Raw genomic sequence first — 26,230 nt, 5'->3', positions numbered from 1 at the left:
TTAGTCAATAAGTATTTACTGAGCACCAATTATGCTCCAAGCACAGTGCTAAGTATCAGAAACCTCCTTCTCTATTGATTTCTGGGATATGTTCTCTTTTGCTTTCCTTCTCCTTCTCTGACAATGTTTTTCTTAGTCTCAAACTTCTTGGTCCTCTGGTCCTCAGCCCTGTGTTGGAGTCTTCACTAGTGTCTCTCAGCCCTGGCTGTGCCTTAAAATCACCTGTAACATGTGCCTGGAGATTCTGGCTCAGGGTACAGCCTAGGCATCAATATTTGAAGATGCAACATGTCCTTTACTCAATGGTTGCTCTTCCTCCTGTGTTCCTCATCCCAGGAAATGGCCATACCTCTCCATCCACTTATTGAAAGCTAGAAAACTTGCTTTCCCCTCCTGTTCCTTTTTTTTTTTTAATTTTTATTTATTTATGATAGTCACAGAGAGAGAAAGGGGGGGGGCAGAGACACAGGCAGAGGGAGAAGGCAGGCTCCATGCACCGGGAGCCTGATGTGGGATTCGATCCGGGGTCTCCAGGATCGCGCCCTGGGCCAAAGGCCGGCGCCAAACTGCTGCGCCACCCAGGGATCCCTCCCCTCCTGTTCCAATCAGTCACTATGTCCTGTTGATCCTACCCACATTCCACATCTCTCCATCTCCTTTGTCATTACTTGTATTCAGCCCACCATCATCTCTTGCCTGGATTATTAAAATGCCTTCCCAGGTGATCTTGTCTGCAACTTCACCTTACCCCAATCTCTGTCATTTTTTGTTGTTTCGAAATGAAGACAGCTTTGCTGTTTTTTTTTCCTGATTATATAAATAATACAGCATTAATATAAAAGTAATACAGTCATAGAAAAATAAGGATAAAAGAAATGATCACCTGAAATCTCACTACCCTGAGATACTTCTACTCCTCCATCAACTTTTGAATGTTGCTCAACCATATGAGAGAAGATTCTGAATTTGTTCCTTGCTGGGATTCAGATGCCACAGAGTGGAAAGAGTGACCATCTAACTGTAAATAAATGGGATAATATCATAGTGCTATTTTGTTTTGAATAGAGGGCACTTTTTAAAAAAAAAAATACTCTTTTCCATACCTTCCCTCCTCTCTTTCTCTACTTCCTGCACCCCACCCCCACCCCACTTAATCAAAGCTAAGAACTTGGTAGGTGAAAAAAAAAAAAAAAAGAACTTGGTAGGTGTACTTTCATACCTTTTCCTCATGCTCACCTAATCGTATACTGTGCTGGGCTTCTCATAATAGTGACCCAACTACAGAGGTTTAATCTCTTGAGAGTTTATTCTAGGTATGAAGTCCATGGCTCCATAATGTGATCAGGGAGCCAGGTTCCTTCAAACTATTTGCCTTGCAATCTTTCACGAGTCATATCTTCAAACCCATAAAATAGCTGTCAAAGCGGCAGCTCTCATATACCCCTCTCAGATAAGAAAAGGGGAAGGCCGCTTTCCAGCTACATCACTCCCTATGGTATGTGCACTTTAATTTATTCAGTCATTCCCCTAATGGTGGGCATTCACTTTATTTTCAGTATTTTGCCAACCACAAACAACACAGCAATAAACACCTTTGTACATGTATCCTTGGTACCATGATTTATTTCTACAGACGAGATGGCCAGCAGTGGGATTGCTGGGTTGAAGGACATAAGTATTAAAATTGTTATGGTCTTTCTCTGATTGCCAAAAAGTTTTGTAGCAATTCACATTTCATCCAGCAATGTTATAAGTATATGTTTCCTCTTCATTTTCACCTGTAGTATGTGTTATCACTGTTCCTAATTTTTACCAATCCAGAGGGTTTAAAGTGACATCACTTTACTACTTTAATTTTAATAAGCATTTTAAGTGTATTTATTGGACATTTGGATTTTCTCTTTCATGAATTGCATGTTCAGATTATTTGCCCATTTCTATCAGATTTGCCTTTTCTAAGCAGTTTCTGAGAGCTCTTCGTATATTACGGATATTAATCATTAATTAGTATAGTGCACTTTGTATACTAATATACTATATAAAAACTTTATTGGATTCTCTTTGCCTATAGAATTAAATCTAAGTGGTTTAACAAAGCCAGGTGTGTTGCCTGAGTGGGAGATGGTATTTAGATGCCTTTGATAAGAACATTTGGGCAACTCCTTTCTCTCTATGTATATATTTGCATCCTCTGATTTACACAGAAGTTGAACAGTTCAGCTGATGAGGAAGGGTCTGAAGCTTGTTCTTGGCTGGATTTCAGTCATCCAATGGACTGGGGTGGGGAAGGGGTAGTGCCTGAGAGAGGCATGATGATAAGTAGCAGAGGCCCCAAGAGTACTAAGTCATCATAGAGAAGAAGGCATCTGGCTCCTTGAATCAAATGCAGCATTTGGGCCAGAGTGCCCAAGGGGAATGGTATTCTGGGTTCAGGGTGGACGCTAGCACTGGAACTTGTCTCACTAACCACTTTGGCAGCAAGTGTGGCTCCTGGAAGAAAGGCAGCTCATGTGGAATTTTCAAAAGCTATTACAGTGCAGTCAAGCAGCCTCACTGTGGAAGCTTTATTTGACCTGTACCCAATAGAAGCATTTCCCCAGAGCAGTGGCAATACTTTCGGGTCCTCCCATGCAGCAGTGATGCTCCAATGTCAACACTACAAAGCTCAACAGACTGCTAGGTATTTGTACCAATGACAACATGAGTCTTCCAGCCTTAGGTTGGCACTCTTGTTGAAGCATGAAGGCCTGGGACTGCAGAATTGTAGCCTGGCTAGCCATGGGCAAGTGATAACCTAGACTATTTCATCAAAACAGAGAAGTACTCCCTAATGAGTTCCCTAAATACGTGGTGAAAAAGACCCTGAAAATATCTTTGATTTTCTGCCATGATTTTGACTTCCTTTAGTCAAGCTGGCAGGATGCAGAGCTTGGGAGAGCGTGATATTGATGGTGGGGTTGCCCTTCCACACACTGACTGGTGGGAGCCTGAAACTGGTCACCTTCATTCTTATTGTACATCTCATGGCCCCTGCCAACTCTCTGGCCTTACCTCCTGCAGTTTCTCTGTCCTTCTCTGAGTTCTGAATGTGCTAAACCAGGAGAAAACTCCTCCAAGCACCACACTTTCTTTGTCTGACAAAACTTTGCAATTGCAACTCTCTGCCCCTGAAACACTTCAGTCAGATTATTTATTGGCTAACTCCTGCCAGCCACTATCTCCTTCAGGAAGCCCTCCTTGATTCTTCCCATTTGGGCCTCAGGTCTCTCCGAAATGTCCTCAGAATATCCTGCATGTTCCCATACCCCATGCCTTCTATCAGACTGTGAGCTACTTTCTTCAGCATTGAGTACAGTGCTTGACCCATGATGAATGCTCAGTAATGTTTGTTACCTGAATGAGTTAACTAATAAAAAATTAAATGTCCACATGTGCTCAACATTGTACTCATCTCTTCTAAGAGAAATAAAGGGCATGTCCCCTGCGCTCAAGTGACTGATAACTCAATTGAGGAGACAGGTTTTTTTTGTTTATATGTTTTTGCTTTTTTCTCCCCAAAATTAGTAAATAATTATATGTATTTAATATTAAATGTTTAGGAGCAATGAGGGCTGGGAAACTGGGACATAATGGAGCCATATACATGAGGAAAGGAAGGAACACCCTATTCTGTTAGGGAACATCTCTTTATGGTTCAAAAATAGCCCCCAAATGTGTCAAATATTGACTATGTGAAGCCCACTGTACCAATCACAGAAGCTACAAAGAGGGAAAATTACTGCCCTTGCAGACTAGTTGGAACCACCTCAGATTTTGTTTGGAAGTAGGCAGGGTGAACACAGGAATGAAACAGATAACAAACAAGTGCCATAGCTAGAAAGACAGGACAAAATAGTTACATAAAAATAAAGAAAATCCATTTTCACTTATTTAGAGAGCAAAGATAAGGGGCACCTGAGTGGCTCAGTTAGTTAAGTGTCTTCCTTCAGCTCAGGTCCTGGTCCTAGTGTCTTGGGATGAGGCTCTCTGCTCAGTGGGGAATCTTTTCCCGCCCTCTGCTCTTACACTCTTACTGTCTCACGCTCTCTATACCCCTCTCGAATAAATAAATAAATAAAATCTTTTTTTAATAAAAGAGCAAAGATTAAAACAGAGATTAAAAAATTTAAAAATTAAATAATCATAAAAATAAAACAGATAATATGCAGCCTTGGTGGTGGTATGGTGAAATGAGTACTATTGCACACTATTCGTGGGAGGGCAAATTGGTACATATTTTCTGGAGGGCAATTTGGCACCATATATCAAGACTTTCAAAAATACTCCTACTCTTTTGACCTACTGGTTCTATTTCTAGTAATTTATGTTAAGGAAATAATCAGAGGCATGGACACTTATGTACCAAGGATATTAATAGCCGTGTTATTTTTAATGGAAAAAATAAAAACAGTCTAAATGTTGAACAATAGAGAATCAGTTAAGTAACTTATGATTCATCTGTGTGATAGACATTTTACAGCCATTAAAATCCATGTTTTTCCCAGAATTTCAGCATTACGGGAAATTTCTCATGGCATAACATTAAGTGAAAAAGCACACAAAACTATATACATATCATCACCCACATTTTGTGGTTGTGAAAAGAGATACACCCAAAATGTTAGCAGTGGTGGAATTATAATCTTTTTTTTCTTCTTTGCATTTATTTTATGTTTTCTGTATGTATTATTTTATAGGTAGAAAATGGTTTTAATCTTTTAATGAAAGAAAATTGGTAGGTAATTTATGCTAAAAGCAAGATAAACAAGTGACCATAAAGTCACATTCACACAGAATGGCCAGGAATTGCACCCACTCTTGGTTTTCATGCCATGTAGCTATAGCCTTGTACTCTACAACCTTTGTAGTGTTTGAGAGGGGAATGCATGATGAACAAAGCAGAGAAGGGACTTGAGAGATTCTCCATGAAACACTTGTCATATTCAAGGGCAACTCAGAGGCCGTGCAGTTAACATCCCATACCCCGTGCCCCTGTGTCCCCTTTTCTTTTATCTTGTTTTCTTTTTCTTTTCCTTTCTTTTCTTTTCTCTCTTCACCCCTGTTGAAGAAAAGGCTGGAACAACCCAGAAAATTGAGAGGGTTTGCAAGGTAAGGAGAAAAGACTCTCACACTCACACCAGCGAGTTGGGATCCTCATGTCTGTCCCCAGGAGTCCATAATGACCATTCAGGAATATCTGACCTGCCCCAGGCATAATGAGGTCAACAGTGTCTCAGTTCTCTTGACTGATGGAGGAGGGAGACTGAGGTAGAGATTGAGGAGCAAAGAAGAAGGAACAGGTTCAGATGTTAGTGCAGGAGGTCAACCTGATAATTACAGACGCTTCAAGCAGATGATCAATGTATGTTTGGCAAGCAAAAGCTAGCTTCCATTTGTGTCACTTTGGCCCCTGGTTCATTAAGGGCTTTCAACATTCCTTATTTTATGGATCCTAACCACAACCCTGTGAGGCACTAGTCCCCTTATTTTGCAGATGAGATCACTGAGGTTCAACAAGATGAAAGGATCTGCCCAAGGTCTCTCTTGGTTAATAGCACTGGAGCTGGACACTGGGACTTCAGATTCCTCTTTCTTGTTTGACACACTAGGCTGTGTGAGACACATTTTCATATAAGAACACACAAGTAATATTGAACAATAAGAAGAAAAATGAAAGTGTTGCTAAAAGTTCGTGCTTGTGATCTTTGAAATTATTTTTCATTTCTCAGCCTCTCTCATGAATGCAAAGGAGACACACCACAGACAGGCCCAAGACACCGCCTCTGGTACTTAATGCCATTTTGTGTTGTGTTGTCCAAGCACAGCTGCAGAGCCTGGGCTTAGGGGGAGTTTCTGGGGATGGCCCTGTTTGCCCAAGGCACTGCTGAAACACTGGCCATATGGCTCGTGTGTGGTGGGCTCAACATTGGTTCTATGCAGAAGAGTCTCTGGACAAGCTACCATCTTGGATAGGCACCCTGGGTTCAGGTTTTCGTCCCTCCAAATGGCACCTCATTAGAGGAAAGCACAGTTAAGGCCCCACATTGGGCACACCTGTTTATCCAGCTCCATCTCAGGTCATGCCCTCCCACTGTGTTTGCTTCTGACATGCACAGAAATGAAACACCTGGAGCTACTTTTGGCCTCGTGCTGCATATTGTCACATTTAATTCTCAGGCCCATCCAATGGAGTCTCCATTTTATAATTAAAGATCTTGTGGAATCAGAGAGGTCAAACAACTTATTCAAGGAAACATGACTAATAAGTGGCCCAGATAGGACTGGAGCCCAGTTCTTTCTGTCAACAGAACCCAGGCACATTTCAGTGTGTGACCCAGCCTCCTCGGACAATGGGCGCTCTCTCACCTCAGCTCACTGTGATCTATCAAAGGAGATTCGACCAACTTGAATGTTTAAAAGCTGTACTACCACTGTCCATCAGGCGAGTGCACATGAAGAAGCATTTGCAGATCATGCATGAGACAGAATAGAGCTTTTTTTTTTTCCCCATCAAGGAGATTCGGAATCCCTGTTTTCTGGAAAACCTTCCTGGCCCTACCCGAATCTGCTTAACTTTAGAACACCATACCTCCCTTCTTCCCTGTCTTAACCTCCAAATGATTTTCCCCTGAGACAGTTATGGAGCAGTTGCAGAAACATTTCGGACCAGTCACACGGCAGCTGCCTGCATGTTTGCATGGGGGAAACTGTCACAGGATTTGGGCCCACAGAAGGCAGGGGCCTGAGCTTCCTGCATCACTCTAGGTAAGGCAGTGAATCCCAAATCAGCCCTGAACCATCTGCATCTACCCACCCCTCCCTGCCAGCTACCTTTCCAGGGGGCACAACTGAGTCATCTTCTCAGACTTCAGCAAGTTCACATCTTGACCAAAACAATAGCAGAGTCTCTCCTCGGGAGATTTTCAGCCTCAGGTGAGAAAAGAAGAGTTCTTTTCATAGAATTTTCTCCTTCCGATCTGCTCTATAACCAGCTTTTTGGACTTTGGATTAGAATTGCCTGCCTGCCTTCTCCCACATGTGCTCAACACTTGCCCTCTGTGAACTGTGTGCAGTCTTCAGCCCTCCTGTCAGTGGTTCGGGGCTTGACCAAGGTCTGCGATGATCACACATAAGGCAGAAAGTGGAGGCTTGACTCCATCACTACTTTTCCTGTTGCTTAGCATTTGTACATTTTCAACGCATGCTAATCCAGTCTCCTCCAATAAACCGGAAGAGCAGAATGTTAGAGATGGGAGGAACCCTAGTTCACAAAGCACCTCCACAGCCTGCCTGCTCCTAGACACCTCCTGGGTCTTTGGCATTTGACCCAGAACTCTCCCCAATCACTGCAGCAGTTCCTAGGGGAGATGCCTCTTCTTTTCCCTTTGCCTCCCAAACTGTGGCAGGTCTCTCACTCCCAAATCAGTGCTCAGTGTTCATGACCAGAGAAGCAGAATCTTATGGCTCTAATTACCCTCAAGGGACCTCTCAGGTTAGCCAACAGAACTGCAGGTGTGGGCATGGCTGCTTGACTTGATTTTGCAGTGCCAAGGAAGGGCAGGCGTGATTTCTCTCTGGGGCTACAAGCCACTCGTCCTCCTCTAGCTGCCACTCCTCTGCCACCATCACAGCCTCCCCCCTGCCCTCCCTGGACTAAGCTGCCTCTGTTCTTGGGAGCAGGGGAGTGGGCCTCCAGCCTAGAGGCTCCTCTATATCCTTTTCTGGACAAATCTTGCCTGCACCCGCCAGTGCCCCATCCCAGCCTGGGAATCCCAGCAGTGCATTTGTGCTCACTGATGGCTGGGGTTGGCTATGGTACTGACGCCCTGAAGAGGATTAACGAGCTTCCCGGGCCTGTTGGTCGACTCTGCCTTGGGAAGCCGTCCAATCCAGAGCAGGGTCTATCCCCACAGCACAGCATGCTTTTCTATGACTCAGAACTTGCAAATGCTGAAAATACTACCACCATGTTCCTTGGGATGACAAATTCTCCCAATTGCCATCACTACGGACTTCCTTCCATGGCAAGCTTCACACTTGGTCTGCAAATCAACATAAGCCCTAAGACTCTGAGCATCAGGTGAGTCCATTTGTTGTTGTTGTTGTTGTTGTTGTTGTTGTTGTTACTTCCCAGTTATTCCTGCTAGGGAAATCGCCAGTGGTGTGGATAATCCAAAGAGACAGATTATCTAGAAATAATTTAATTCTCTCCCTGGAGTGTGTTAGGTGATTTATTTGTTTTAGGCAGAGCATTTACCTTTGTAATGATACTTAAAGTAGGGTAATGAGGGAAAGAAATGGCATTCCATCATCCCAGATTAGTTAGATAGGCAGCTCTGGAGGTGTGGGAGAAAGGGGAACCAGTGGGGCAGGGTTATAAAACAATGTGTTCAACATCCACCATGGCCAGAGGAACCCCCCACTCACTTCTTACCTAGGCTGTTACATGGGCTCACTGTTTTTGCTCCCAGGGATATGTCCACACATCTTGCCATCTTCCCATTTTGCCATCTTCCCATCAGCGTGGAGAGGCCTGCCATCTTGGGAGCCACAGAGGAGCAAATCAGGGAGGGAAAGAAATGCTTCTTATGTCCAAGAAGTTGGGAGCTGTACCCCCAAATAAAAAAGAGTAGGCTGGAATGTTCCTTGTCCAGTAAATATGGGAATATACCCTTGAGAGAGTGAGAGAAAGAGAGCAGGCTCTGGAGTTCATGGATGGCTGACTCCCTATTGCTTATTCTAGGATCTCAGAACTCTTGGCCCTGAACATCAGGACACCAAAAGACTCCAGTGAGCAGAGAGGGGGGAGGGAAGGCAGCTAGAGTGAGAACTATACAGAATTCAGATTCAGAAGAAAAGGGTTGCCTCTTGTTGGCTATGGGATCTTAGGCAAGTTATTAACTGTTCTGACCCTCCATACGCTCATCTACAGAAATTAAAACAACAACAATAATCAGAGTTAGAGCTTACAGATGAGAGGTAACTAAATAATAATGTTTATGAAAGTATTTTGGAGCTGTAAAGTCCTGTGCCAATTTCAGTTATTACCATTCCTTTGACTTGCTCAGTGAGATCTATCCACAGACCTGGATATGCAACTCAAGGAACATGCCACATTAGAGTGTGAAGGACTGTGTTCAGCACATAGGGGCATATTCAGCACATAAGGGGCATATTCAGGTGTGTTCAACAGTCCTCTCTTATTCATGGGAGATTTGTTCCAAAGACCCCCCCAGTGGACACTAGCAAGCCAAACCCTCCATGTACTGTTTCTTTTCTACACATACCTACCTATACTGAAGTTTATAAATTAGGCACGGAAAGAGATGAACAACAATAACTAATAATAAAACAGAACAATTATAATAATATATCATCATGAAAGTTGTATGGATGTGATCTTCCTCTCGGAATCTCTCATTGTACTGTGCTCACACTTCTTGTGATGATGTGAAATGAAAAAATTTCTCTGAGATGAGAAGTGAGGGGAATGACAGACATTGCAACGTAGCACTAGGCCACAACCAACCTTCTGATGACGCATCAGAAGGAGGATCATCTGCTCCTGGCCCACAGTTGGCAAAGGATAACTGAAACTGTGGAGAGCAAAACCATGGATAATAGGGGGACTACTGCCCTTAATCACTGCTGTTCTCACTCTGACGTAGGTAGAGATAGCACAAGAATCCAGCCTTCCTGCACGTAGTCTTTTCTCAGTTTCCTGACATTTGGATGAATTTGTTAATGATTCTAGATCTCAGCCTCTTCAGAAATGCTTGGCAGTAGAATTACCATCTACTTTGGGAGCCAGGCTGGAACCTGCCCGGACTGTCAATAAGAGGGTACTTCTAAACACTCTGTGTGGGGTCCTTTGTGCAAGATCCTTTCTTCAAAGGATGGGGAGGTGGTAGGGAGATGGGGGGAATGGGCAAGAGTAGCAGGAGGTAGGGAGGGGGTTGGGGGAGTGATAGCCACTGCTGGCCTGAAGGTTTCCCATGGATGTCATCTTTTCCCATAGAGGAAAGAGAAAAAAGAATCATGACTGAAGGGTCAATATGCCTGTGATTTCCTTCCTGGTCTGAACCCTCATTCCCCTCTCTTATTTTGTCTCCTTCTTTCTTCTGACTGTTGCCCCCACCCCTGGCCTTAATGTTTCTGTTCTCTTGTCCTGTTAAAGCCACAGGGCCTCTGGGCTCAAATGGCAGACTCCTTCAGAGGAAAATATGAGATGTGCTCTGGGACCAGCGAGGTAACCTGTAGGCTCTCATTGTCGCTGAGAACAGGGGCAACAACTTCACGTGGATATTGTCAAACGGGCTACTCTGATTTAGGTGAAGTCTGGCTATTCCTAAATCTTCACAGACTTGTGTTCCTTACCTGTCCAAAGCTGATGGAATGTTAATCCTCCTTCTATGTGTGGTCATCAGCGACAACTAATCCTTCACCTCAGGACCTTTAGTTATCCTTCAACCACTTACCCACCACCTCCCAGTGCTTTCTACCCTTCACGGTAACTTGGCAAATTTCAGATTGTCTTCAGTAAACATAGTGTTTCTATAAATAGAGTTCTATTTTTCTTAGGTTTATTTATTTATGTTAGTAATCTACATTCAGTATGGGACTTGAACCCATGACCCCGAGATCAAGAGTCACATGCTCTTCTGACTGACCCAGCTGGGCACCCCTTTACAAATAGAATTCTTAATTAGAATTTAGTAAGTCAGAAACTTTCAGAAGGTTCATATCCTGTTGTAGGCTGACCTAATGTGGAGATTCTTTTGCAGGTGACTTTTGGGGAGAGTGCTCTAGAAGAATCATGAAAGGAGAGGGGGGAGCAGGATAGAGAAGGAGAGAAGTTATACAGGAATGTGGTTTCAGGAGAAATGTGGTCTCAAACTGGTTCTTCTGGGAGCTTTGGAGTATAAATGGCAGCACAGCTTGTCCTGCACTGAGGCAAGGAGGTGGGTGCCTTTGTATCCCCTCACCAGTCAGCCACTGGCTGGTAGGCTGTGGAGAGGTGTCATTCTCAGGCACACGGGGAGATGGTTCTGGTGGGTCAAGGTGTGAGTTGTCAGCAGCAGTGCAGGGGTTGGAAGAAGGACAACTCTTACTGTAAAAGGGATCCCAGGGGTACCAACAGCCTCTGCTACATACCCTCTGACTCTTTAATTCCAGTTCTGGAACTCTGCCATATTGAAATAATTCTAAGTATAGAAGATAAAAAGAGAAAACAAAAATGTTTAATGCAGTGTCATTGATGATAAAGCATTTCAAAATGCAAAAACCTGGGATCCCTGGGTGGCGCAGCGGTTTGGCACCTGCTTTTGGCCCAGGGCGCGATCCTGGAGACCCGGGATCGAATCCCACGTCGGGCTCCCGGTGCATGGAGCCTGCTTCTCCCTCTGCCTGTGTCTCTGCCTCTCTCTCTCTCTCTGTGACTATCATAAAAAAAAAAAAAAAAGAAACACAAAATGCAAAAACCTAAGTTTCAATAGGACAAGAATAAGTTAATTTATATAGTGGTATAATTAAGTAAATAAATAACACACTTGCGTGGTATACTTTGCCACCACAAAGCCTCTGCCCCTATCTCTCTCCCTGATTTTATCTGGTACTAGTCTTCCCCCTTGCTCACTGTACTCTAACCAAGCAGATCTCCTCTGTTCTTGTGGTACGCTGGGCTTGCTATGTCACTGGGGCTCCTGCACCTGCGTTCCCTCCACCTAGAACACTCTGTGCACAGCTGCTCCTAAATCAGTCAGAGTTTAGATTCCAGATCTCGGAGATGACTTCCCTAAACACCCATCTTTAATAGCTATCCTTGTCACTCTCTAACATATTGCCCTGTTTTATAGCTCTTATTACTCTGTGGTTTGCGCATTTATTTCTTATCTCTTACCTGTTTTCCCTCCACTAGAGTAAAACCTCTGTGAAAGTGGCAATCTTGCCTGTTTGGTTCAGAGCCTGAAGCATAGGAGTTACTCAACAGGTAGCTGTTTGATAAGTAAACAAGTGTATACACAGTTTAAAACAATGTTTACCAGAATCATACAATGAAATGGAAAAATGGCCAAGATCTACTGTTAAGTGAAAACATAATGATTTAAAATGTCATATATTATATCATTATATCTGCATGGAGAGAACTTCTGCTTTCTGACTGTAATGGAGTAACAGGAACTCCAAGAATTTACTTAACTTCAACAACTAAAAATCTGGACAAGCTATGACACAATGGTTTGGACAATAGTCAGCACATGACTGTGGTCCCTTAGAGAAGGGAAAAACAAAAAACCAAGGTCAGTTCCACGACTGCTTCAGCCTACTAGCTGGAGACTGTTCCCAAGCTGCAGTGTCAGGAGAAGAACCCAAGCGCCTGGGGGTCTTACTGAACTGAGAGATTGGAGTTCAAGGAAACCAAGATGGCTTGGGAATCTTGGGGGAATTCGTAGTTTGGGAGGCAGCATATCAGAGAGGACAGACCTCCCTGAGTGAGAGCGCTGAAGGTCTGTAGATCAAGTCTTTTGCTGAGTACTGATTCACACATGTATGAGAGAATCCTACATGAAGCTAATGGGGGAATGGTTGGAGAGGGGGGCCCAACAGTGGAAAGCAAGAGCCCCCCAAATTCCTGGAGCCCACAGAATTCTATTCCCCTTAGCCAGAATTGATATACCTCATAATACACACAGTGTCAGGGAAAGTCCTCAGAAAGGCATTGTCATACCAGTGGTGCTAAATCAGCTCCAAACTCACTGTCACTGAGGATCCACCCCTAACAGAACTTAAAGCAAGCCTTGCAGGAATCAACTGATTCTAAGTAACTTAACTGAATGTGTACAAGAACAAGATGTGTACCATTTCAAGGATTAGAACAAAACCCAATGCCCAACAATGTAAAATTCACTGTATCCCACAACCAAGCAAAACTTACCACATATGCATCAAAGTAGGAAAATACTATCTGTAACCAGGAGAAAATCCAGGAGAAAAATCCATTAGTAGAAAAAGACCCAGAAATGACAGAGATGATGGATTTAGCAGACAAGAACATTAACACAGCTGAGGAAGATAGAGAGAAACATAAACACAATGAAGGGGAAAATAGAAGATGCAAAAAGGGCCTAAATAAAATTTCTAGAGAAGGAAGGTGCAATATCTAAAATATACTGAATAGGATTAAAAACAAATCAGATAATATAAAAAAATCAATTAATTAAAGACATAGTAATAGAAACAGTCCAAAGGAAAAAAGACTGGGAAAAAAAAAGAGCTTCAATTACCTGTGAGTCAGTATTAAGTGATGTAATGTATCTATAATTGTATCTATAATTTGAGTTCAAGGAGAGGAAGGAGAATAGAAAAAAGTTTTTGAAAAAATTACAGTTGAAATTGTCCCCAAATTGATGAAAACTATAAACTCACAGATACAAACAGCTCAATAAATCCCAAGCAGAATAAACAAAAAACTGTATCAAGACACACCATAATCAAATTGCTAAAAGCTGGTGATAAAAATTAAAATCCTAAAATAAATAAATAAATAGATAGATAAATAAAATCCTAAAAGTAGAGGGGAAAAGGATGTACAGAGGAGCAAAAGACAAGAATGATAGCACTCTTCTTATCAGAAACTTTGCAAGTTCAAGACAGCAGAACCTCCTTAGGATGCTAAAAATAAAAATATCTACCTCAGCAAGAGGTAGAATTCAACTTAGAATTCTATACTTGATGAAAATATCTTTTCAGAAACAAAAACAAAAATAAATGCTCTTTAAGACAAAGAAAAGCCAAAAGAATCTTTTGCCAGAAGACTTCCACAAGAAGAAATGTTAAGGGAGTTTTTCAGGTGGAAGGTGATGGAAATTTGGATCTACACAAAGGAATAAAGGGCACCAGATGTGTCAAATAGTAGGGCAACTATAGAAGAAAATTTCTTTTGAATATCTTTAAAAGATAATTGATTCATGTAAAAATAATTACAATGTATCTTGGGGTTTAGCCTATGTTGGAGTAAAATGTATGGCAATAGCACAAAAGATAGGAGGGAAGAAATGGAAGTAAACTGTTGTCAGTTGCTTTCACTATACATGAAATGATATAAAATTATAAAATTATTTGAAGGTAGACTGATAAGATGCATGTTGAAAACCATAGAGAGCAACCACCAAAAAAAAAAAAAATTTAAGAGCTACAGCTAATAATCCAATAGTAGAAATAGAATCATTAAAAAATCAACCCAAGAGAGGACAAAGAGGAGAAAAGAAACAAAGAATAAATGGGACATGTGGAAAATAATAGGTTGAACTTTGCAACCAACACAGGAGAATGATATCTCTCCCAACCTCTTGATTTGGGGGAAGGAAAGCCACTTGGTTCAGCCTGAGCCACACTTGAGGCTCTCAAGTGGAAAGGGAGTTATGGTGTGAATCACGGCTATACCAGACCCCCACCCTGGCCACCTTCCTGAACACCATCCTAAAGGATACCACGAAGGAAAACAACCTTGGACCTTCATTTGTCAGCCAGAAAAGTCTGTCCATCAGCCACCCCATCAGGCAAATAGCTGCAGTGAGCACTGCTTGTACAGAGAGAATAGCCAGCGTGCCTGGACAGACCAAGAAGGTCCAAACCACTCATGTGCAGAAGTATCTGCTCCAACAAGGTTTCCTCATGTGTCAGTCTTCTAACTTCATAGGCACTAGAGGGGTATGGTAAGAGGGATGTACTTACCAGTAAGTTTTCTGTGTTGCCAGGAAGCCAACAATTGTGGGCAAGAAGGTTACAGCAGGAAGAGGAAATTATACCCTGAAGACCAACACTCTTGTTTCAATTTGCTCTTGGGGCTAGTCCTGTTGAGGTTTTAATGATAGTAGTGTGGTGGTTCGTAGTCTTTTTCAGCTGGAGGCATGTCATTGACTACTAGAACTTGGAGTGAAATATTTGGGAAAAAATAAGACTCAATATGACACCAAAGTCAGCAGTGATTTTTACCTTCGGTCATTTCTAGAACACAGCAAGCCCTCACAGCATCTCCGACAACCATAGACAGAGCACTCATGTTTGACCCTTTGGTCCCCTTTACATCATCATGTCGCTGAAAAGAGCCTGTTTATACCATGTCTTACATAATCCTGAGATGAAGTTCTCATATGTTCCAGTCAACACTGTAGATTTTCTTGGTTGTTGGTGTTTCATGGGTTTTCTGGGAGTAGGGTGGGAGGGTAGTCTCTGGCTCCATGTCATGCCATTCCTCTTTCTAAAAGAAAGTCTGCATCCCTCTCCATACCCTGTGCACGATCTGCTTGACTCAGCATTCTGACGTATGCTGAATCCTCAGCTGTAGCCAAAAAGAAAAAAAAAGAACTTTATGCATTAACCAACATTTGGCAGCACCCTAGGAAAAGATCAAGAGGAGCAGAGAGAGTAAATAGGAAACAGAGTTCCAGCCCCAGGAAGTACGACTTGATTCGGGCAAGGCTACCCACCTGCCACAGCCAAGGCCTCGAGCCTGAATGGGTCACACGGGATGGGCTTCTGTCACTGGCAAGAGCTCTTCAGCCTTGAGGCCTATCGCTGGGCTGGGGCACAGCCAGTTGCAAGAAAGGAAATCATTTATGTACGTCAGGGATGTGTTTTCTCTTTCTCCCCGCTTTGCGGAGATGTTCTTGGGAATTCTTTGCCAGGAAGTTGGTCACTTCCTGCCCCAATGATGAGATTTCCGAGAGGCATAAATAGCTTCTCTTCTGTGGCCCCAGCAGCTGGCTGCAGACGCCTCCACAGTCCCGAAGGCGGGCCTCAGGGAGGGCGCTTCCCAGCGGTGGGAAAGGTGAGCAACTCGGGAGCACGTGAGTGGGAGTTGCAGGCCCGGCCTTGAGGACTGAGGAAATTGCCAGAAGTGTGGGGAAACACATGAGAAGAAAGAAGAAAAGATGAGGAAGAGTAAGACCATGTGTTTGTAAGGAAGGGTCTCAGGAGACACAGCCAAGTCCCAACAGGCGTGTCAGGAACCGGTGGGTGAGGGCCACAGGGGGAGCCACACGCAGGGAGGGTTCGAGTGCTCAAAAAGGTCTAGAAAACAATAGCTGCTAGGACAGAAAGCTGTGACACTCGCCTGTCATGATACCTGGTCAGACCAGATGGAAGAACTCCCCAAGTGTGGGCTGGACACCACGTTGAAATTTGTCTTACACATACGTTATTTTTGTGCAACCTAAATGTGTGCTAAAGTTCCACTGGAAGTTTATCCATGTCGATGATTAAATTATTATAAAATACATCTTATTTCTCCCAAAGTGTTAGCCTACCTCGGCAAGAGGAACCCCTGCCTTGGGTCTATGCTTTCGAATTTTTCCTCTTCAAAGTATGGTCTTGTATCGGGAGGGTTGGCATCACCTAGGAGCGTTTAGAAATGCAGAATCTCAGGCCCTACCCAGACCTACTAAATAAGATGAGTCACATGCACATTAATGTCTGAGAAACATGCTTCCTCCAGGCACATCTCTCCTCACTGGACGGGGAGTCCTCAGGGCTAAGGAGATCTGGCCACCCAGAGCCTACCTCCTCTTTTAGACCCTGCTCCTGACAGAGGGGAGGCCAGAATCCTTTGCACAAATAGCCCTGCCCAATCCTGCCTCCAGGATGTGCGAGGCTTTCCCCCAGACCCATCCTCCTGGGGTCCACCTCCCTGCCAGCGTGAGATCACCTGAAGGGGTGGCCTTGGAGCAGCTGCTTGCAGGGATGGGTTGCAAGCTGGTGTACACACAGGCTTGCACATGAGGTACCTGAGAGAGAGCCAGGAACAGGAAGAGAGAGAAGCAGGGACAGATGGGATGGGGAGGGAGACGGGAGTCATCATTCCCTGTGCCGCCCCACTCCAGAGCAGAACTCCAAGGAGTTCAAGCATTCCAAATTTGAAATTGTCCTCCTCCATCATTATAAAGGTATATTTGTCAAAGTAGGAGGATGAAACATACCTTACTCAGCAGTTTATTCTCTCGATGCATCACTTAAATATTTAGGTTTACGTATATGGGACTCCATGTCTGGTTTTGCTTGTGCCCCACCAATGTTTTTGTTGTACCCAAAACGCACAAATCTGGGAAGAGCCAAATGACCATGCTCACGTTAACTGGTCCCCAGGCAGGATGGGACCGTCCCTGAACAGATCTGTCTATAGGCCACCTACCTGGCTGGTGATAAAGGCAGAAAGTATGCTTCAGAAGGTGAATAAGGGTGTTATAAAGCAAAATCTGGAATTTAAAAAAGATTTTATTTATTCATGAGAGACACACAGAGAGAGGCAGAGGGAAAAGCAGGCTCCATGCAAGGAGCCCAACGTGGGACTCGATCCCAGGACTCCAGGATCATGCCCTGGGCTGAAGGCAGATGCTTAACCGCTGAGCCACCCAGGTGTCCTGCAAAATATGGATTCTTGAAGGTAGAACAAAAACAGAGCAAGAATCAACCATCAACAGAAGTATAAATAGAATATCCTTTTAGCCCAGAGGAAAATGAGATTATTTCAGCCAGAGATGTTTCTATTGTGAAAGCTGGAATGTCTGAGATGAATTAGGAGTAGTAATTCTGGTGGAAACAAGGTAAGAAAGGGCAGCCTGTAGCTCGGTCCAGCTAGAGAACTGAACATATATAGAAAGTCCCAAGGACTAAGTCTGCCACAGTGAGAGGGACCAGGCCGTAGAGGCTCTTGATTTAAAAGATCAAGGGTTCCCAAACTGCTCTGCAGCCATCTTCATGCTTTGAGAGGTTACTAGGATGTTACCAATATTTTTCTTACAAAATTTCTTTAAATATATATATTAAAAAGATACTATGTAGGACAACTCTGAATCTACCTGTGAAAAAAATTTTAATTTAGACACTGACCTTATACTTTTCACAAAAATATCATAGAACTAGGGACGCCTGGGTGGCTCAGCGGTTTAGCACCTACCTTCAGCCCAGGACGTGATCCTCGAGTCCCTCACCAGCCTCCCTGCATGGAACCTGCTTCTCCCTCTGCCTGTGTCTCCGACTCTCTCTCTCTCTCTCTGTGTCTCTCATGAATAAATAAATAAAATCTTTAAATAAATACATCAAAGAACTAAAGGTAAGACCCAAAACTGTAATATTCCTAGAAGATAACATACAAGAAAACCTGGATGAGCTTGGGTACGGCAATGGTTTTTTAAAATACACCACCAAAGACACAATTTATGAAACAAATAACTGATGAGCTGGACTTTGTCACAATTCACAACTTCTGCAAAAGACAATATCAAAAGAATGATCCAGAATGATCCAAGTCACAGACTGGGAGAAAATATTTGCAAAAGACATCTGATGAAGGACTCTTATCCACAATACACAAAGAACTCTTGAAACTCAACAATAAGAAAACAAAACTCAACAATAAGAAAACAACCCAATTTTTTAAATGGGCAAAAAAATGTGAACACAAGCACTTCACCAAAGAAGATACACAGATGGCAAGTAAGCATATGTAAAGATGTTCAGCATCATATGTCATTAACAAATTACAAACTAAACAATGAGATACCACTATACCCCTATTAGAATGGCCAAAATCCAGAACGCTGGTAACACCAGATGCTGGCAAGGAGGTGGAGCAACGAGAATTCTCATTCAGTGCTGGTGGGAATGTAAAAATGGTATTATCACTTTGGGAGGCAGTTTGACAGTTCCTTCAAAAACTGGGGCAGCCCCGGTGGCTCAGCGGTTTAGGGCCACCTTCAGCCCAGGGTCTGATCCTGGAGTCCCGGGATCGAGTCCCGCATCGGGCTCCCTGCGTGGAGCCTGCTTCTCCCTCTGCCTGTGTCCCTGCCTCTCTCTCTCTCTCTCCCTCTCTGTCTCTCATGAATAAATAAATAAAATCTTAAAAAAAAAAATACATATACTCTTACCATAGGATCCAGCCATTGTACTCCGTAGCATTTATCCAAATGAATTGAAAAGTTATGTCCACACAAAAACCTGCACACAAAGGCTCATAGCAACTTGATTCATAATTTCCAAAATTTGAAAGGAACCGAGGTTTCCTTCAGTAAGTCAATGGGTAAATTGTGGTACATCAAACAATGGAATACTATTCAGCACTAAAAAGAAATGAGCTATATAAAGCCATAAAAAGACATGAAGAAATCATAAATGCATATTACTAAGTGAAAGGAGCCAATGTGAAGAGGCTACGTAGTATACAATTCCAGTTATATGACATTCTGGAAAAGACAAAACTGTAGACAGTAGGAAGATTAGTGGTTGCCAGGGTTTGGGGGAAAAGAGATAAATAGGCAGAGCAAGAGGATTTTTAGGGCACTGAAAATATTCTGTATAGGTCCACAGTGGTGGAGGATACATTTCATTATACATTTATCAAAATCCATAGAATGTACAACACTAGCTCTATGACCTTGAACCGTTTAGTCCATGCCAGTCTGTGCCTCTGTTTCCTCGTCTGTAAAATGCGAGACATTTATAATATCTATTTTTCAGGTTGCTTTGAGGATAAATGTCAGTATATATGAAATTTGTTTATTTATTTTAGAGAGAGAGGGAGAGTGCACAGGCGGGGAGGGGGGATCAAAGGGAAAGGGAGAGGAGCAGAATTCTGTGCTCAGCGGGGAGCCTGATGTGGAGCTGGATCCCAAGACCCTGAGATCATGACCTGAGCCGAAGCCAAGAGTCGGAGGCTTACTGACTGTGCCCCCCAGGAGCCCCAAAGCCAGTATATAGGAAGTGCTTAGAACAGTATTGGCAAGTAAGTATCAGCAAGTGCTTGCTATTATCTCCAGTATTATGATGTTGTTCAGGAGCTGCTTCTGGGATTTTTCTCAATATCTTATATATAAAAAGTGTTCTGAAGTCAGATGATGTCGGAGAGATGCTGCCACAATGGGGAAGCTTTTTTAAAAATGTCTCGAGCAGGGAGGGTCTGCCTCTAGAGTTCAACTACCTCTGCAGATGTGCCCATCAAAGACACCCGGCCCGAGTGACCATTTCCTTCCTTTGTTCCTTACCTCATTTGTCTGGCTGGAATTTTATGTTCTTGGCACGTTGTGACTTTTAACTTAGAGAGAAAAGAATGAAGTCACATAGTCAACTGCGTAATATTATCATCCTCGGCTCCGCCTCATATTCTCTTTCAAAGGCAGAGAATTACAAATAAAAACAGACATCCAGTGAATCTAGCACTTAGTTATGCATTCGATCCCATTGGAATTCCAAGTACAATTTTCGTTTCTTAACAAATGCCTAACTTTAAACCATACTTAATTTTAGTGGTTATTCTTCCTCCTGACCTAACTTGTGGTGTAGCACAGTTACCGGCTCCCCTTGCCCTTCAATTAGGCTGAAATAGCTTCAACCATCTTCCACCCTAAGTCTGTTCGCTCACATTTTCCATTTTCAACTTGCTGCTCTTATTTTAATGCTTGATACTGTAAACAGACTGAATTTTTTTAAGTTTTTAATTATAAAAATGCACGTAATGAAAAATGTATCATCTTAACCAAGTGTACGGTTCAGCCCAGACTGCATTTTTTCAAAGGTTTTATTTATTTATTTATTTGAGAGCCAGGTGGAAAGGAGAGAGAACTGGGGGTGGGGGGGGGTAGAGGGGAGGGAGAGGGAAAGAATCTCAAGCAGCCTCCATGCTGAGCACAGGGCCCACTGTGGGGCTTAGTTCCAGGACCCTGAGATCATGACCTGAGTTTGAAACAAGAGTCAGACCCTTAACCGCCTAAGCCGCCCACGCACCCCAGCCTGGACTGTATTTTTATTGTTAATGCTTGTTTTTTGTGTGTGTGTGTGGTTTTTTTTTTTTTTTTTTTTTTTTTTTTTTTTGTTAATGCTTGTTTTATGAACCTACCTCATTTAACTTGTGGACTGTACAAACACAAGGTATACGTAGTTTTGGGGGTTTTGTTTTTTTAAGTCCTCAGATGTCTGGTAACTAACACCTCTAGAAGAAAGCTGTGGAAGGTTTTTCTTTATTTCCTGGGTTGGTTTTTGTTTTTGTTTCTGTTTTTGCTATTATTACTATTTTTTTTAAACAGTCCAGCTCTGTTCAGCAAGAAAAGGTTTGGTTTTCTAAGAAAATCTTGGTAATCTGGATAATGTAATTGCTATCATGAACCTCCCTAAACAGCTGATAATAGTTTGTTTCCCTTATACCTTATCTCTTAAATAAAATGATAAACATCTCTTTCTCAGCCTTCTGGTGAGGGAAAAAGCAGGACAGGTGAATGTGGCTCCTGTCTGGCTGCAAAGGAGGGAGGCAGGTGTGGAGTCAGAGAAGTGCGGTGTCCCAGGCTGCGCACACTGGGCAGGGAAAGCCCCGGGCCACAGCCAGTGGAGAGCCCGCTGAGCTGATTTCTTCTAGAGAGCTCTGTGCTCCGCTCAGCTGGACACATCACGCACACTCCACCCAGCCTGTGCAGGGTCTCCAGCCAAGCCAGGAAGGTAAGGTGCACATGTATAAATATAGTAAGAAGCAGCTCGAGGCCATATTTAAGTGACAAATGAACAGTACAGATGGTAACGGCAGAAACTCTGTGTGTTGGAGGCACAGAGAAAGCTTCTTTGGAGAAATTGGCTTTTGCCATTTGCAAAGGCTGTTTTTTGCTTCCACCTGTCCTTGAAACCCTCCGGCAACCTCCAGCATGTACCTTTTTACATTTTTGTGGACAAAATAACCAGATCTTTTTGGACATTGGCTTCCTGAGGGTAGAGGTCATGGTCATGATGTGTGTTGTGGCTGGGAGAAAAAAAAAAACAACACACAAGGATCTGCTCTTTGCATCCAGCCATGCACTGAAGATTAGACTTCCCTCCTGGTAGGAGATGCCTGGGAGTAGTACTGAGGGGTGATCATACCTGCAGACACTTCTGTAGATGGCCCATTACTAGCTAATCTTGGGGAGAATGTCTTCCAGCACTGACTTTGAGCTTCTCCATACAGAGATCATGCGTAGTGTCCGTGACTGTGTTTATTCAACAGCAGCACTGACCAGTCTGGCCTCAGAGTCAGGACTGGCTCAAGTCTGGACCCTGGAGGCATTGATCAACTTTGTGGTCTCTCTTGACCCTCTCGGATCTCAGTCTGGTTACTCAACGTATCCTGGTCATGTGGGTCAGCCAAGAAGAAAGGGCTTCTGGGCAGAATGCCATGAGGAAGATTGTCCCTCAGGAAACAACACACCCTTTTATTTATGGTCTTTTACTAATCCCCCATCAAATCAGATTTTGCTTTCTCACACTGCTGAGGTGAAAGAGACAAAGACTTGTATTTAATATGCAAAAGCAGTAGCTCACATCCAAATTGCTATTATTCCTGCAAAAAGGCTTCTTTCAGGGCTTTACAATCCTTTTGCTATTTACTTGCATTGCATGGGTTACATTTACCTATTTTTTTTGTTGTTGCAAGTTTTATATAGCATAATCCCAAGGGAAGGGAAGCAGTTCTAGACTATTTCTTTTCCTAGCCAGCCATCCCATTGAAGTTTTATTTAAAAAGAAGGAGAAGGAGGAAGAGAAGAAGGAGAAAATTTTACCTGGATTTCATGTAAAAGAATTGCATAATATTTGAATTAAAAATAATTATTTTTTTCTTATTTTTTATCTTATTTTTTTATCTTACTTGCCAAGACAGACAAGAAAGTTAATGACACATGCAAATGTCAAAGCACTATAATGCCTTCAATTTCTTTTGGTTTCCTCCTCTATAAAATGAAAGGTTTGCCCTGAATAAATTATTTTTAAGTTTCCTTCTAGGTTAGTATTTATGATTCTACAGGAGGATATAATGCTGTTTTTAGAAATTCTTTAGAAATTCAAGATGGTAATGTCATTTTTTAAAACACACAAAAACTAGCAGGAGAGAACAAAATTTGACCTGGAGTAGACTGGTGACCATTACTTAAGGCCACCCAGATCTACAAATGGTTGGCATTAGCATGGACAGAAGGGTCAGCAGTCCTTCCATGGAGTCCTTCCACCTGGAGTTTAAAATTTGCAGCTAAGGGGTGCCTGGGTGGCTCAGTCGGTTAAATGTCCGACTCTTGATTTCAGCTCAGTAGTGGTCTCAGTACTGTGGGATGGAGCCCTGCATCAGGCTCTGCACTCAGCGTAGAGCCTGCTTGAAATTCTCTCCCTCTCCCTCTGCCCCCACCTGGCTCTTGCACACACCCATGCTCTCTCACTTGCACGCTCTCTCTCTCAATAAAATCTAAAAAAAAAAAACAAAACAGAAAAACTTTGCACCAAGGGTTGCAAAATGCCTCCTGGGTTTTGAGGCAGGTAATAAAAGTAATGGAGTGTGAATCCAAGAGGAATGGTCAGAGCCCCAGTCAGTAGGATCACCTGACCTGCTACCTAAGAGTATGTAAATATATAAATTCCATAACGCTGTGCTGCCAAAAGACACAAGCAAATCTGTGCCTATATCTGGCCTATAGGCTAGTAGTTTCCCGTTCTTGAATTCTAATTTAGCCAATCTCTTTATTTTTTAAGTAAAACCTGAGGTCCAGAGAGGGGCAGTAATTTGCTGGAAGTCAGGTTTGATTCCCCCAACTCAGTGTTCTTCCATCTGATTATCCCCTAGCTTAGATCTGCTCCAACCAAGCAAGTTTACTGATCATCCAAACAGAGAATGGATTGTGGTCTTGCTGCCCTTATCTGAAAATTTGTTATAATAATATCTACTTCATAAAGGTAAAAGGAGATCTATGTTAAAGTCACTTTTTAAAAATTCTGGCATGTTATTAGTCATTATTAAGTTATGAACAGCACCATCTACCACTCACATAGGTAATTTTATTTTGTTTTAGCTTAAATATTTTATTTATTTATTCATGAGAGACAGAGAGAGAGAGAGAGAGGCAGAGATACAGGCAGAGGGAGAAGCAGGCTCCATGCAGAGAGCCCGGTGCGGGACTCGATCCAGGGACTCCCCTCACATAGGTCATTTTAAATTGTCTGGTTGGGGATCCCTGGATGGCTCAGTGGTTGAGCACCTGCCTTCAGCCCAGGGCATGATCCTAGAGTCCCTGGATCGAGTCCCGCATCGGGCTCCCTGCATGGAGCCTGCTTCTCCCTCTGCCTGTGTCTCTGCCTCTCTCTGTGTGTCTCTCATGAATGAATAAATAAAATCTTTAAAATTGTCTGGTAACCACATTAAAATAAGTAAAGCCAATATATCAAAATATTATCATTTCAACTTGAAACACATATAAAAATTATTGAGAAATTTACATTCTTTTTTTCATACAAATCTTCAAAATCTGCTATGTATTTCATGCTTACAGCACATCTCAATTTGAACAATCACGTTTCAAGTGCTCAGTAGCTACTGTGGCTACCATATTGGACAGTGAAGTTCTGGAAGTTTCCTTGTTCCATTCTTACCCTGCTCACAGCCAACCAAAGAAGAGCAAAAGTCCCCAGAGGTTTATCTGTTTCAAGCCTCTTATTGCTGGTTAATTAAATCTCTAAGCAACGACTGAGTCACTTGCAAGTGCAGAACACAATTTAAGAATCTGTCTCAAAGCCAAGAACATAGCTCCCCACACACACACAAGGAGGGGAAGGCAAGGCCTTTGGGCTAGATGCCTTGAAGGAGGAAGAGTCTGCATTGAATCAGGTGCTCCTGCAGGAGAGGAGAAGATGTCATTGAGAAGGGGAGAGGAAAGCAGGGAAGAGAAACGGGTCTTATTTAGGTCATCATTTCCCTCCAGTCCACTATAAAGGAGAGTCTGCTGTGCTTTCCTCGCTCAGTCCTCATAATGGTCCATGAGGCAAGTACTATATTATTCCCATGTTATAGAAGAGGAAACGGAATCATAAAAAAGATCAAATAGCTAGTAATCAGCAGAGCTAGTGTTCAATCCCAAGTTCTTAACCATGAAGGCTATGCTTACGGTGTTCTCACACCATCTCCAAATACACACGGGGCATGTGAACATTGATTGACAAGTTCACAAGATGTGCATGAGTGTTTGGTGTTCACATATAATTTATTATTGTCTACATGACTAAATGGTCTATTTTCAGACACATTTCAAACTAAAACAGCACACTGCTTCCTAATAAAAGTGGTTGTTTCTTAATTTTTCTCTTTGCTATTCCTTTTCCCTCACCCACTGTTTCTGGTGGACTCCTGGGAGCAAAATTGTATGAGGGGGCGACACACAGAGCAAAGAGGAAGGAGGTGAATGCCAAGAACCAGCAGAGCTGGCTATCAGCAGAGGAGCTGGCATATCTATAGCATCGGAGAAGAGGACAATGTCAAAAATCTTGTTTATTAATTTTCCCTCCCGTGATATTTACCGTTAGAATGGACACTGATACTTGAAATCACACAGTGTCTATGATCCATATGTGGCTTCAGCAGAGATTATACTTGGTTATTTTTCAACATGGGTCGTCCTCAATTTAAGATGGTTCAATTTAGGATTTTTCGACTTTATCACAGATGAGAAAGTAATAAGCATTCAGTAGAAATCACACTTTGAATTTTGATCTTTCCCCCGGGCTAGCAATATTCAGTGTGATACTCTCTTATAATGTTAACATTGCCACAATCACGAGAGTAAACAACCGGTACACTTAACCATTCTATTCCCACACAATTATCCTGTTACTCATTTTCAGTAAAGTATTCAATCAATTACATGAGATATTCATCACTTTATCACATAATAGGCTTTGTGCCAGCTGATATTGCCCAACCATAGGCTAATGGAAGCTTCTGGGCATGCTTAAGGTAGGCTGGGCTAAGTGATGATGTCCAGAAGATTAGGTATATATTAAATGCATTTTCAACATATGATGTTTTCAACTTACAATGGGTTTATTAAGGTGTAACCCCATCCTAAGTCAAGGAAAATTTGTATTCCCAGAGATGGTGGCCAGCTCTGGCGTAAAGAAGGGAACCATTCACAGACTCAGCCTGGGGGTGTCCTGAAGCAAAATGGGAATGACTTGGGTGTTATTTATAGCTTCAGACTCCACAGGATGAAAGGCTATGGGGTGCTTTAGCAGCAGAAACATCCAGGACACCCCCAGACTGGGTGTGGTCTGTGAATGGCTCATTTCTTTGAATGCCTTCAATGTATTCTTTTCACCTCTCAGTTATGAACTTATTGAAACCCCTGGCATATAGTGGGCATCTAAT

The 26,230-nt window shown here is 42.8% G+C and overlaps 1 long non-coding RNA gene across 1 annotated transcript; it reads right to left on the bottom strand.

The window, feature by feature from the left end:
- Window positions 1-458: 458 nt before the first annotated feature.
- Window positions 459-18,012, bottom strand: LOC112907149 (uncharacterized). Its single transcript, XR_003232718.2, has 5 exons — window positions 15,528-18,012; window positions 14,773-15,379; window positions 11,194-11,477; window positions 8,474-8,579; window positions 459-5,649 (listed from the first exon to the last, which is right to left on the bottom strand). It is a non-coding gene; the product is annotated as an uncharacterized lncRNA (long non-coding RNA).
- Window positions 18,013-26,230: the final 8,218 nt, after the last annotated feature.

The sequence above is a fragment of the Vulpes vulpes genome, chromosome 13 (assembly GCF_048418805.1).
Source record: "Vulpes vulpes isolate BD-2025 chromosome 13, VulVul3, whole genome shotgun sequence".
Classification (NCBI taxonomy): domain Eukaryota; kingdom Metazoa; phylum Chordata; class Mammalia; order Carnivora; family Canidae; genus Vulpes; species Vulpes vulpes.
Note: the sequence above shows the minus strand (reverse complement) of the source record. Positions and strands in the feature narration are given on the sequence as shown.